Source organism: Sander lucioperca, chromosome 8 (assembly GCF_008315115.2).
Source record: "Sander lucioperca isolate FBNREF2018 chromosome 8, SLUC_FBN_1.2, whole genome shotgun sequence".
NCBI classification, from domain to species: domain Eukaryota; kingdom Metazoa; phylum Chordata; class Actinopteri; order Perciformes; family Percidae; genus Sander; species Sander lucioperca.
Window position 1 is genome coordinate 11,338,634 of NC_050180.1, and position 14,674 is coordinate 11,353,307.

Sequence of the window (14,674 nt, forward strand, 5' to 3'; positions counted from 1 at the left end):
GAGGTGATTAGGATTGTGCATGCCACTGAACTCAATCACTCCTAATTCTATTACGAACCCTCTCTCTCTCTCTCTCTCTCTCTCTCTCTCCCTGTGTCTGTCTCTCCTTCTCCCTCAGTCTCCCTCACACATACATACTTACATGCACATACTTTGATTAGGGTCATAAACCCTGAGTAACACCTGGAAAGGACGGGAGACAGAAATTGTTGTCAGGAGCCATGCAGTATTTGCATTCCTCTATTAAAATAAAGTACAGCAACAAAATCTAAGAAGGATGGTATTAAACCCCGAGGACAGTCTTCTCAGCTGGGGACAAGGTTGGGAGATAACCACAACTGACTACTCCAAAGATGAAATGACTTCACCTGAAATCTAAGCTAAGCATTTCATTTATCAAGGATATAAGCCACACTAACTTCAAAAGGAAATGGCAATTAGAGAAAAACTTCAAAGCCACAATAACTGCATAAATTAGCAAATAGTATAAGGTGTTTTTCGGTAACAGGTGCATGGCTGTATTTCATATCTTATCAGTAGAGGCCACATGAAGACTGTAAGCTGTGATATGTATTCTGAAGGTTTCATGTCTAATGTAGTGTATTCTTTGAAATAAATGGCACACCTGCAGTCAGCCTGGCGCTGCTCATGTGCAGTCACTGTGATCTGATGTGGTTTGGGAAAAAAAAAAAAAAAAAGCTGTAAGAGGACACCTTTGTAACTACTAACAACAACTAATTAAAACATCTTGCATTCTTTTCACAATACTAACAAGCCAGGTGTGTCTTCGGTCAGTCGTCCAGAGTGAAATATCTTAACTATTGGAAGGATTTGCATGGACAGCCATGGACTTTTGTGATCTACTGACTTCATGTTGTGTCACAATGACATTCACAGGACCTCTGTGGTTTTATGAGAAATGTCATGACAACTATTGGATGGATTTCTGTTAAATTTGCTGCAGATATTCATTTCACCTCAAGATGAATTGTAATGTCAGGCAATGATGGCCTGATGATGGTGCTAGATGAAAATGCAGGGCATTTTCATCTAGCACCATCATCAGGCCACCATCATTGTTTTTCGACATTTTCCGAAAGCACACCTAATATGCTCAAAACTCAATAACACAAATCCAAAATCACAAACACAAAAGTCAAAACTCCATGAATCTCCTGCAATATGAAACTTTGCATTATAAAGAATGTTATGTCTTTTCAAAATGTTTTTTTTTTGTGTTCAAATGACACACACACACACACACACACACACACACACACACACACACACACACACACACACACACAGACAAACATTATGAATTGCATTATGAACAGTAGACTTATGCCTTATGCCTTTTGCATGTTCAGTGTTCTACATACAGTAAAAAAAGGCTGCACCCTATCTTCTGTTTTAGTGTGGTCACAGCACCTCATCAACATCACAGGCAATGTTCTCCCCCGCCAAGCAGTGAGGGGAAGTATCACCTAGCATGGCAAATCTAGCACTGAAAAGCTTCTACAGCTCTATTTGCACATCTTAATTCAGTATAGTCAGTTGACTTTAAAAACTTGTTTAAGATTTGTTTGTTAAAGATCCGTTGGTTAAAGATTCATTCACACATGTAATGAGCACATGTACTAATGTCAGCCTTAGCTATACTTTGTGTTTGTAGCTAATTACTGTAGTTATATGATAAAATAAGAACATGGTCAACATTATGCCTGCAAACATCAGCATGTTATCAATATCAATGTTAGTATGACATTAGTATTTATCTCAATGCACCACTGTGCCTAGTATTTAAAGTGTTACCAGATGCTGAAGAGAGCCATCAAAGCAGCCCGGCCAGGCTCTGTCTCTACCTCCACCCTAAAGTACTGTGCTGACCAGCTGTCTTCGATGTTCACAAACCTCTTTAACACCTCACTGGAGACATGCCACGTAACAGCCTGCTTCAAGACCTCCACCATCATCCCTGTCCGTCCCCACAAAAATCAAGGATGATAGGACTGAATGATTACAGACCCATCGCCCTGACCTCTGTTGTTATAAAGTCTTTTATAACAGGTCTGTAGATGACACAGTCAACATGTCCCTTCATTCCATCCTCCAGCACCTGGACTCCTAAGGAACCTACGCCAGGATCCTGTTTGTGGATTTCAGTTATTATATATTGTACATATTTGTTATAGTGTATTTTGAATCTGTGAACTGTAAAGAGCTGTGAAAGAGCCACAGGTGGCTGGTGAAACCCCTACTGGATCTGCAGGTCTTGCTGAATGGTGAGGGGACTTTATATGTCCATGTAGGCTTGGATAATCCATGCTTGATCTCAGCCGAAGGGTTGAAGATTAAATACTGCAAGTGGCCCAAGGCAAGCTAACTCAAACTCTGGGGCCAAACAAACTGTTATATTTGAGTCGGGAGGCTCAGTCAGATCAGAGTAGATTTATTCCTCTATCCTACCATGGTTTAACTCAGGGGGACACCGTCTAAACTAACAATAAATCAACACTGTTCCTTGTGTGGAAACCTTTGTTTCTTTGGGATCCCTCATGTTATTCTTAATTTATTGTCTTCTGTGGAGACTTCAGGCCAGTGGTATATTTGGGAATTTTAAGGATCAGACAAATGGTCCCCAAATCAGTACACACACACACACACACACACACACACACACACACACACACACACACACACAGCTTTATCATAATTATAGATGGACAGTCATACAAATTGTAGAAATTATTGACTTGAGGAAAGAAAACATGAGGAAAGTACACATTAGAGATGCACTCACTCCCCATTATTCGTGTCTCCTTTAATGCGTTTTCTTGATCGCTATGCAACACCTGAACATGTAATAGCCTATGGCCTGCAGAGTTAAGACAGTAGACCATATTCAAATCTGTGTACAAGTTTTATTCAGAAGCAGTTGTGAGTGACAGCGTCAACTTTACAACTATAAGTGCTTTTTCACTTGCATGCTTAGCATGTTTGAGAGAGCAGATTCAGCTTAATATAGCCACTTCAATTTTAGTGCTAGGACTTTAAAACATACACAACGCACATTTGTCATAATTTTCTGGATTTTGAAGAAAGGGTAATTTCCTCTAATGGCCTCTGTAGTGTGTCTCCATAGTCACATTTGGGTTTCAGCTCTGATATTGGGAGGGGATAGGCTGCGTGTGACTCTGGTTATGGTAGCCAACCACAACGATGTGTATGCTGTAGTAATCACCTTGAGAATTGTCATATTTTGCAAGAACTTCCATAATATGTTTAAAGGAGAACTCCGGGCAATTTTTACGTTAATCTTGATCACTATAAGTATGTGAGTACTGTCGATAGCAAAAAAAAACGAGCTGAATCGGTGCTAGCAATATGGAGCTGCTGCAGCTAATGCCGAGAGCTCCCGCTTAGCTAAAACAGCAGTTTTGGGGGCATATCATAAAGAGTGCCTTTGTGCCTCTTTAACAGACACAAAATGCAATTAAAATGTCTGTGCAACATGAACAGGGCCCTTACATGACAACAAGATGCGTTTTCAACTCAGACATTGTTTAAATTCACTTACCCTGTTAGCTGCTAGCTGCCGTCTGGGATGATTGAGTGTGTTCAGCCAGGCTTCGGTAATAATCATCAAGCAGCAGTTCTGTGTGTACTTGTAGCATATATATCCATTTTGTGTGTGATCCATCTGGCGTTGGTGAATAGTAGTCTCTGCAGTGGTGAACTGTGTGTTAGTTGCCTTAGCCAGGCTAGCAGGCCAGACCGGCATCCTTCTACTTCCTCCCCGCCTTCCCGCCTGCCGCGGTCGACAACAATCCACGGGCGCCCACTGGTCTGGTGGATGTCCTCCAGAGGACAGTTCATGCTTTCGCAGCAAAATTTTTGCGGTGAAAAAAGTTTATTTCCCCCTCAAAAATAGGTAATTGAGCACTGTAGTGGTTATGATCATATCAGTGACTATGTAACTACATGGAAACGGGCCAAATGATGCCTGTTTTTTGTTACTGAAGGCTAGCTCTAGCTCCATAGTTACGTTACTTCAAGCTTCTTCCCTTGTGAACACCTCCGCTCTTCATTTTTCGCACACTACGCTCCGATCTGCACACTGCTGTTTACCTTTTCCTGCTACAACTGAATTCCCGCAGGACTTCAGCGCAAGACTACAGCCAGCCTCCTGTAACGCTGTTACTTTACAAGAAACAGGCATCATTTGGCCCGTTTCCATGTAGTTACATAGTCACTGATATGATCATAACCACTACAGTGCTCAATTACCTATTTTTGAGGGGGAAATATACTTATACTAACTAATATAACTTTGGCGCATAAATTTCGCCGCGAAAGCATGAACTGTCCTCTGGAGGACATCCACCAGACCAGTGGGCGCCCGTGGATTGTTGTCGGCCGCGGCAGGCGGGGAGGAAGTAGAAGGATGCCGGTCTGGCCTGCTAGCCTGGCTAAGGCAACTAACACACAGTTCACCACTGCAGAGACTACTATTCACCAACGCCAGATGGATCGCACACAAAATGGATATATGTGCTACAAATACACACAGAACTGCTGCTTGATGATTATTACCGAAGCCTGGCTGAACACACTCAATCATCCCAGACGGCAGCTAGCTGCTAACAGGGTAAGTGAATTTAAACAATGTCTGAGTTGAAAACGCATCTTGTTGTCATGTAAGGGCCCTGTTCATGTTGCACACACACATTTTAATTGCATTTTGTGTCTGTTAAAGAGGCACAAAGGCACTCTTTATGATATGCCCCCAAAACTGCTGTTTTAGCTAAGCGGGAGCTCTCGGCATTAGCTGCAGCAGCTCCATATTGCTAGCACCTATTTGGCTCGTTTTTTTTTGCTATCGACAGTACTCACATACTTATAGCGATCAAGATTAACGTAGAAATTGCCCGGAGTTCTCCTTTATGTTCTGTGCTGTCACTTTTTAAATCATTTGTTAGATTTGGATCTCACTGCCTGTTGAAAATCTCTTTGCAGAGTCTGGCTAAATTATGTTTTTAACTGTAAAAAAAACTATGAGCAAACATAACTGGGTTGGCAGATAAACACCATGGAAACTAATTTCACATAAATAAGTCAGGGTTTCCCAAGGGCTCAACTTAAGGATCAGACGGTATTTAACAGGGGTTCTGTACATGATGTACGTGTAGAGGTGGCAGGAAGTCAGGCCATTTTAAAGATTCAATGTAATAGATGATAACAAAAGCAAAATCCATGAGTTTTAAGACTCGATGAGATGAATAAGTGTATTCTGGAGCTGGAGTGATATTGCTTTACACAGTTAACCCTCTGAGGTCTAAAGGCATTTTCGCAAATCTTCTTAAATTCACCTTTTTAGTGCATTTGCATGAAACTGATCCCCATATGTTTAACATCCAAATGTTCAGAACAAACTCAGCTTTCCATATAGTGAAACCCAAATCTGTCCCAGAGCAATGTGTAAAGAGAGAATTTGGCGCTAAAGCTGAAACATTGATGTTCGCTTTTTGAAATTCCTCAAATCTCTTTTAAAAACAAACCTTAACGTATGATGTACGAATTGTTGTACGAATCGTTTCGGTGCTTGAAATGAGTTTACCAAAGTCTGAGGTTATATATGGTTAAAATAGTAAATAAATGCCTGAAAACATTCCCATACATACTTTGATCTGGATCAGGAATTGAACAAGCAACTGTCAAGTTCCCAACCCAACTCCCTACAGACTGAGCTACTGCCACACCCACTAGCATTTATAGTCATAGTACAGTATGTCGGAAAAAGTCATAGTATAGTATGTCGAAAAAAATTATAAAAAATTGTCATAGCATATAACAATACTTTCCTAGAGTCTGCAGTGCCTACTTGCTGGTGCTGATAAGAGAGGTGTCACAGTGAGGAGACCGCAGCTTCAATGGACAGGGAACTTGTGATACATACTTCGGTCTGTATGGGGACTTGAACAAGCAATCCTGCAGTTTCCAACCCAAAACCCTACAGCCTGAGCTACGGCCACAACCAATGTTGTTAGTAGTCATAGTATAGTATGTCGAAAAAAGTGATTAAAAAGTCATAGTATAGTATGTTGAAAAAAGCCATAGTATAGTATGTCGAAAAAAGCAATAAAAAATGTGTAGTATGTATACAAAATTCATATTGTAGTATGTCGAAAAAAGTCATAGTATAGTATGTTGAAAAGTCATAAAAAAGTCATAGTATAGTATATAATAATAATATTTTATAATTTACTAGAGTCTGCAGTGCCTACTTGCTGGTGCTGATAAGAGAGGTGTCAAAGTGAGGGGGCTGCAGCTGTCAATGGACAGGTACATCCCAATACATACTTTGGTCTATATGGGGACACGAACAAGCAACCGTCCATTTTGCAATCCAACTCCCTACGGACTGAGCTATGTCATTAATAGTCATAGTATAGTATGTTGAATAAAATGTCACACAAAGTGATAGTGCAGTGTGTCAAAAAAATCATAAAAAAGTCATAGTATAGTATGTCAAAAAAAGTAATAAAAAGTCATAGTATGTCCAAAGAAAATTATAAAAAATTGTGATAGTATTAATTTATACTTTCCTAAAGTCTAAAAAAGTCATAGTATAGTATGTCAAAAAAAGTGCCAAAAAATTCATAGTATGGCATGTCGAAAAAAGTCATAAAAACTCATAGTATAGTATGTCGAAAAAAGTAAAAAAAAGTCATAGTTTACTATGTCGAAAAAAGTCATAAAAAGTCATAGTATAGGGAATCTGAAAGAAGTAATCAAAAAGACATAGTATAGTATGACGAAGAAAGTCGAAGTATAGTATGTCGAAAAAAGTGATAAAAAGTCATAGTATAGGGAATCTGAAAGAAGTGATCAAAAAGTCCTAGTATAGTATGACGAAAAAAAAGTCATAAAAAAGTCCTAGTATACTTTGTCGAAGAAAGTCGTAGTATAGTATGTCGAAAAAAGTGCTAAAAAATCATAGTATTGGGAGTCTAAAAAAGTGATCAAAAAGTTATAGTTTAGTATGACGAAAAAAAGTCATAAAATATTCATAGTATAGTATGTCGAAGAAAGTCACTGTATTGTATGTCGAAAAAAGTGATAAAAAGGCATAGTATAGTATGTGGAATAAAAGTGATAAAAAAAGTCATATTATAGTATGTTTTATATTTGATATTTGAATGGTTTTTGTAGCTGAACGTATGCAGAAGTTAGAAGCGACCAAAGAAAGTTGAAATAGAAAGAATCGGATAAAATTATGCTACTGTGTAGCTTCCGTGGTAACACGCCACGCATATATGATGTTTATGATGCAACATATAAAAGTGTGTCCTTAAATAATACTCACTTTAAAATGATAGAACAGACATCTTACTTCGCAATGCGTTATGAGTCTTGCTGCCTCACACAACCTAAAATGTGTTATCAGGAAGCTAAATATAATACAAAACTCATGATTCATTTTAGGTAATCACATCATCATCTCAACAGTATGCATGTTTTCATTTAAGCTTGTTTATCATCTTTTTAGTAATTGAAAAGTACAGAATATTTCTGTTTCTTTATTATCACAATGGTACATCAGAGTGATGATTAAATGATAGGTTGTCTTTGCAATCATGCTGATTCGAGGCAGCACAAACTCTGTTAAAACCTTTTTGTGTGTGAATATCATTCTAAGTGCAATAAAGCAGGAAGGGTCTGCAGGCTTGGGCAGCCAAAGATGAATCAAGTAACAAATCCTGAATGTAATTAGCCTCTAAGCCGTCTACATGCCTTTTCCATGACTGAGCCTTTAGATCCTGACAGGTGTGATTAGTAAAAAATTATGAACTGTAGATATGCCTCCATAGTTTTGACTAAATAGAAGCAAATTTAGCATATGACATTACAAGAGCTTTGTTCACATGGATTCGTCCTAAAGCTCCTCTTTGATTTAGAGTAATATTCGTTGGATTTGTGACATCATAGTTCCAGTTAATTTTACTGAAATGCCATAACTGTAGAAAAAAAACATCTTGCATATCTCTGCTGGCAGGATATTGTGCTGCTCGTCAGTGAAACCATTACATGCAGTAATGTAATGACACAAAAGGTGATTTTCCCCGAAATTAAGTACAAATATTTCCACCTATTAATATTTCAGCCCTTTTCCACAGTTTCACTTCACCACAAAATGTTACCTTGAGAGTAAGGCCTGAAACTGTGGCGTTAAAATGAGAAATCAATCAACAATACTGACAGATATTATTGCCGCTCCTTGGCAGAGGAGCCGTCATTGCTTCGATCCTAATGCTTTGATTCTAAACCAAACCACAATAATCAATCATCTGTATGAGCTGCTGGACAAGTCACTAGCCAGCACTGTAAACTTAAATTCTTAACAAAAAGTAACAGTAGATGCTTTGCTATTTTGAACAAGAATGAAATGTTTATTAAAATGCATACTATTCCATCTCCTCTTTACACTACATGTCAGATGGGAAACCACAAACATGCTTTTCGAACAGTGGATCTTATATTCAACATGCTGTTGGAAGTCCCGGCTCGATGGGTGGGCCAGAGGGGGCCTGGCTGACCAACATAACTGCAGTGGCTCACTATAGTCCACCATACTGTTTCATTTAAAATAGATGTAAACAAAAGTAGCAAAGGGGAAGCTGGCCGCAGGCTGAGGAGGAGACCTTAGGCAAGCAGCCTGAGGGCTTGAAAAAGACGGGCAGAACTGCCCTGAAGAACTCCACTAGAACACAGCCACAGAGACAGGACCACTATGGAACTGGCCAAGGATGGCCCAGGGACTTAAGGTCAGAAAAAGCAGCCGGTGGAACCAGGGAAAGAGGAGACTGCTGAAACACCTTGAGGGGACTGCTGCAGCTTATGTACTTCTGACTGGCGATGCAGAGGAACTTAGGAATGCTCCAGCTCAGGCGCAACGCATTGCTGTAGGTCAGGCACTTGGTACAGCTGCAACTCAGCAGGAATAGGTGTTGGAGAGACCTCCGACTGGAAACCAGGAACAGGTGTCAGCTGGGCCGCCAACTGGGTACCAGGGATGGGTGTTGGACGGGCCCCCAACTGGGAATCAAGAACGGGTGTCGTCCAGGCCGGCTACTGGGAACCAGAAACGGGGTTGGTGTTGGCTCAGGAGGGAAAGTCTGAGGACATCAGGTGAACGGATGGGAAATGGCAATGGTTTGATTTGGGGGACTAGAAATATGTCTGGAGAGGAGGTAGAGAAAGACAAAGTGTGAGACCCAGAAAATAGCTCTGTTCCATTTGCTAGGCTGCAGCCAACATGGGCTGCATTTCCACTGACCTGCTAAATATATTTACTGTCAATGACTTCAGCTATGTTCAGTCTACCTGGACACACAAGGATTGGACGGATGGTCTCTTCACAGTGCAAATATTAGGATTAAAACAGTCCATATGTATCCTGCAAGTACCCATAACACACACACACACACACACACACACACACACACACACACACACACACACACACACATATAATGTATATTTTTTCTTTTCAATGAACATGCATTGAACAGAAAATCAAAACAAACCTGTATGTTTTGTATCTTCAGAATAATTATACTCCTTTAAAATGTTACACAAAGGCAGGAGAAAGCTTTCTTTGAATTTGTCTGACCTAAAATGGTGAAAAATTGCCCAGCTGACACAGGCTGAGGTTCCATTTCATGGTCTCATGATTACCGACAAGCTGCTTCACAGTATCATTTTCCTTTGCTCCTCCTTGTAAACTCTGTATTTCTGTATTACAGCAGTCCTTAATGGGACTCACACTTTCCAGAATCACAACTCATGCATATGAAAATGGAATTCTTTTCAAAGAAGTCAAGGTTATACTGTAGATTCTTTTCCAAAAATGCAGCATTGTCCTAGTCTTGGTGTAACTGAGAGTTTTGGAGAGACCAACCATTTGGCCAGATGGACCACTGGAGAGAACCATTTCATTCTAACCACAGAACTACTAGTCTTCCTCCATAGAACCAATAATTGAGTGTTAGGTCAATAAGACTAAACTGATTCAAAACCCTATTTCCATTGATGATAGTGTCACAGTTAACAGTGTATTTAATGTATGTGCTGTACTTGCCATTGTTCTCTGTAGCCTAGTTGTAGCCTAGTTTTTTTTCAGAGTGAAAACTGACGTATCTGACTTTAACAGATGGTGGACGCACTGACAATGTTGTTTGAGAACAGACATAACATCTAATGGCTGAATAATAGATTTGAGACACTCTGTATATCGCATTAGCACATATCAGTTGTTTTTGGTAATAATAAGATGATTGAATGAAGATGCCATATTGATTTTCCTTTCAGGCCAGTGTTAACCCAGTTTTTTGATAATGTGGCTGCAGTTTCGGGGGTCAAGGGAGTTACCCCCAAGAGTAAAGCGATTCATAACTTGACCATCCAATATTTCTTTGTGTGCATAAATATGCATCACTTTCAGCAAGTGGTTGGAGATATAATGCAGGAGTCATGTGAGGTTATATGCAAAGATGGTACTGCCAGGCTATTGAGTAGATAAGGCATTTCATATAGATTTCAATAGAGGTGCACTACGAATATTTAAGCGGAACAAAGAACTAAACCATGAAAGTGGACATGTACGATGCAGCATGTGTTTTTATCATTGATATGTTTTGCTATGTTTTGCCAAAATTCCTTTATGGGCATGTTTTGATATGTTTTGCCATATTCCTTTATGGGCATATAATTTATGCCATACTCCTTTATGGGCATATAATTGTGATCAAACAACTTGTTTAGTTTGTTATTGCAGGTTTAAGTGAACATAAGCATTATCCCTGTCTTAAAGATAATTCCTCTTTATTACAACTTGGATATTAACATGTTTTTAATCATAATGTCTATTGGTTCTGTAAAAGAAACATCCTGGTGTATGTATGGGCTGAACTATGTGCCAACAGAAACTGAATTTGAATAATTTATATTTGAATTTGAATTGCTAAACTTGAATAATTGCATTGAAAAACTGAATTTGAATAGTATAATTTGAAATTTAATTTATTCGTTTGGAACTGAAGTCCAATAAAATTTGATCCTCACTGAAAATTTAACTCTCTATATATCTTCACATTCAGTTTTCACAATTCAAATTCAGTTCTCAAAATTCAATTTCAAGTTACTGTGACAGACATCCAGGTAGTTGCAGGATGAAGGAAGAGCAATCGAGCGCAGATCGATAAATAGAGTTCAGTCAGTGGCGCAGGATCAGCACTAAAGATGCCAGACTGTTGTGCTGCTTGTGGATTCCGTATATTGTGTTTACCTAACAGCAGCAGTTGTTGCTGCCTCTCTCGCCAGATTCGTCACACAAAAACACATTACTGGCGATTTTGAAATCTCTTCCCAGATCTACTGCGGCGAATATGATGGAATAAGTGAGCACTACATCCAGACGTGGGTAGTAACGAGTTACATTTTCTCCGTTACATTTACTTGAGTACGTTTTTGAAAAAATTATACTTCTAGGAGTAGTTTTAAATCACTATACTTTTTACTTTTACTTGAGTAGATTTGTGAAGAAGAAACTGTACTCTTACTCCGCTACATTAGGCTACAATGAGCTTGTTACTTTTCTTTTTACCTCTTTGGTATTCTACGCGTCATTGTTTTTATCCCCCCCGCGTACGCCTCATTTTAATGTTTTATTTTGACAGAGAGAGAGAGAGACTTCTGCTAAAGGCTCTACCACGTGACTGTGTTTCACCAATCAAACGTAGTTGTGCAGTCTCGTCACGTGACCATACTCAATCTCAGCGGCGGGACGGGTTAGCTTTACAGTCGTAGCAAAACAAAAATGTCAGAATCAACCGTCGGCAATGCAGACACAGACGAGGAGGAACACCCCTGGCCTCATATTGAAAGCATGTTTACCTTAGTAACAGTGCAAAACAGCAGCTACATTATGCGGTGTCTTCTGTGTGTACCAAAACAAACAGACATTTCAGCATTCAAAAACTCAACATCTACTTGAGGAAACATGTAGCGTTTTTTTTCTTTTTTTGCTGTGGATAGGCGAATGTTTGTCTTTTAAGTTACATATGTTTTAAACATTTCCTGTATATATATATATATATATATATATATATATATATATATATATATATATATATATATATATATGTATATCCATCCAAATTTGATGTGATAAGTCTCTTTTAATGTCTTGATCTCCATGTAGCCTCACAGATTTATTTATTTTTTTCCACAGAGGGTTCACCCCAACAAACTGTCTAAGACTTACTAGAGAACCACAGAAAGCACAAGTCCTCCTCTTCCAGTGTGTTACTTGTGCTTATTTATTTTTAATTTTTTATTATTTTATTGATTTTATTTAAGTATATATTATATTTTAAGTACTTGAATTTACCTGGATTATTTTAATTTAAGCTATTTTGTAATTAATTAATTCATTTTAATTTATTTTATTGATTGGATGAACTATAATTTGCCTAAAGATTATTATTTTGTATTTTTGTCTGTCTGACTGAATGCTTGTGTTAAAAAATAAATCAGACGTTACTCAACAGTTACTCAGTACTTGAGTAGTTTTTTCACCAAGCACTTTTTTACTCTTACTCAAGTAATTATTTGGATGACTACTTTTCACTTTTACTTGAGTCATATTATTCTGAAGTAACAGTACTTTTACTTGAGTACAATTTTTGACTACTCTACCCACCTCTGACTACATCACAGCCACATACAAAAAGGAAATTTAAGAAAATATAATGATTGCAAGATTGTGTCGATGGTTTCGATCTCACAAGGGCAAAAACATACATCACCTGTTAACAGCAGCTCTACGCTGTGAGCTACGAAGCTCATGGGTTTTCTACTTTCCAGTCATGTATTAATTAACTATGTCAGCACCCAGGTAACATGTTGTCTTGAGTTGATCTGAAACAACTGATTACCTGGGTTTAGTTTAGAAAATACCCAAACGTATTTATCACGTTTCTTTCCTCGCGGCTACGGCTATATTGACCACTGTAGCCTACATTACAGCCCCTTACAACACTACACAGGTCTATGGTAAAAAAATGTTTTTTAAATAGTGACGATCTAACTCAGATAAAACTGTAAACATACAGTACGAGCCGAGCGAGCCATTGAGCCAGGAAAAGTCGAATACAAGTGGTAATATTATACCCACAAGTTCTGAAGGCATGGACGTAATGATTTACAGTAAAGCTTCATTTTGTATAGGCCTATAGGCTTACTGAATAGTAAAACATACCTCTGTTTGCAAAACGTGCTTGCAATACAGTGTTATTTGAGCTTGTGTGTCTATCGAATGATTCTATCCAAAGCTAATATCTTCTAATCATAGACTGTTAATATTTACAGTCTATGGTTCTAATCAAACTCCAACACAGCATATAACGTTATTTAAATGATTTAAGGAGCATTGAGCTCAGACGATATGTTTCTCTCTGGGTTCAATAAGTGCGCCCCTCGTGGACACAATAAAACACTGCCTAAGCCTAGGGTAACAAGTTGTTTTAGCTTTTCATGTGGCTGAGTGTTAGCTTGTCCAAGTTATATCGTCACTGTTTAAAAGTATTTATAGTCATATGTGTAATGTTGTAGGGGCTGTAATGTAGTGGTAATATAGCCGTAGCCACGAGAAAAGAATCATGATAAATACGATTATGTATTTTCTAAGAGTAACAGTTTTATACAGCCTATGGGAGTAACCAGTTGTTTCAGATAAAACCAAAACAAACTGTTACCTGTATGCTGATGTAGTTAAGTAATGCCTACTGGAAACGAAAGTCAACAGCATTCGAGTAGCTCGCAGCGTAGAGCTGCGGACGTGATGAGTATGTGTTTTTGCTTTCAACAGTTCGAAACCAGCTCTACGCAAACTTGCAATTATTGTATTTTCTTAAATTTATTTTTTGTATGTGGCTGCGATGTAGTGCTCATTTATACAATCATATTCGTAGCAATAGATATGAGATGCAACCTGAAAATCGCCAGTAATGTGTTTGTGAGTGTGTGACGAATCTGGCGATAGAGGCAGCAAAACCAGTTAGTGTGGAAACCAGTAGGGACATAACACCGGCGGTCGGCAGACAGAGAGAAGCTACAGCGGGGCAGCAGAGTCCGTCTGCGGCTGCAGGATCTGGAGCTCAGTGCCCGCTTCCTGGGAGCCAAAACAAATACCACGCTGCTGGAGGCCCAGGCCGTACTGCTGGGCCCGCTGGAGGGAAGGGAAGCCCGGGAGAACCAGAACCAGGACTGAGCGGAGCGGAGTGGACTGTCACAGCCTGCTGAAGTTTAAATCACAGGTTTCTTAAAGGGAGTCTGGCGGGACTCGGACTGTCGACGACAAAACATGACTTTAAGTCTCGTTAAATAAATAAATAAATGCATGCAGAAATAAATGAATAAATAGTGGAGGAGTGAGCCTGGACATTTCAGTCTGTTTAAACTTCACTTTGAAGCAGATCTCTTAGTTCAGAAGGGTGAAGTTTCCGTTCAGATCTGTGAACTGATTATAATAAATATTATTTAACACATTAATTAGTCTCTTTGTTTTGTTTGTTACTGCACATGATGATAAAGCTACACTTTTAAATCA